This window comes from Sinocyclocheilus rhinocerous, unplaced genomic scaffold (assembly GCF_001515625.1).
Source record: "Sinocyclocheilus rhinocerous isolate Xijiao unplaced genomic scaffold, SAMN03320098_v1.1 scaffold4954, whole genome shotgun sequence".
NCBI lineage: Eukaryota > Metazoa > Chordata > Actinopteri > Cypriniformes > Cyprinidae > Sinocyclocheilus > Sinocyclocheilus rhinocerous.
Window position 1 is genome coordinate 78,613 of NW_015638549.1, and position 573 is coordinate 79,185.

The following is a 573-nucleotide window of genomic DNA, read 5'->3' on the forward strand; positions in this document are numbered from 1 at the left end:
TTTTTTTTTTTTTTACAACAAAAGTATATAAACCTTTGTAAAAATTGGAAATCCAACCCACACACTCTATATACACTAAAAATCCCCAAAACACTGCTGATTTGAGTCATCGAGCAAAAATTATAAAGAAAAGTAAACCAGAGCACTCCAGTCCATCAATTAACATCACGTGAAAAGCTGCGTTTTTGTAATAAACCAGCATTAAGGCATTTTAAATGCCTCTAAGCTTTCTTATTCGTTTTGCTAATAAACGTTCTACGTTTCTTATTTATTTGGTTATATATTATACATGTTTACTCATTTCCAGTTTTGTATACCTATTTAAACTTTATGCATGTATGTAACTTCAAACCATTGTTTCCGGCTAAATACGAGTCCATAATAAGGCTTCCTCCAATGAAAAAGTCATCAGAGCTGAATCAGGAGAGAAATCTGCACAGAGACCTCTTTTGTTGGTTTGACTGCTTCTATTGTCCTCATTTGTAAGTCGCTTTGGATAAAACCGTTTGCTAAATGATTAAATGTAAATGTTTACAAGCCAAAACAGCTCTAAACAAATATGTGGCTGGATTT

At 32.6% G+C, this 573-nt stretch overlaps 1 protein-coding gene across 1 annotated transcript in view; it reads right to left on the bottom strand.

Annotated features, from left to right (window-relative positions):
* LOC107749685 (golgin subfamily A member 2) overlaps nucleotides 1-573 on the bottom strand; it is a gene marked incomplete at its 5' end in the record, with an annotated part of 36,460 nt that overhangs the window by 30,066 nt on the left and 5,821 nt on the right. The window lies entirely within an intron of this gene.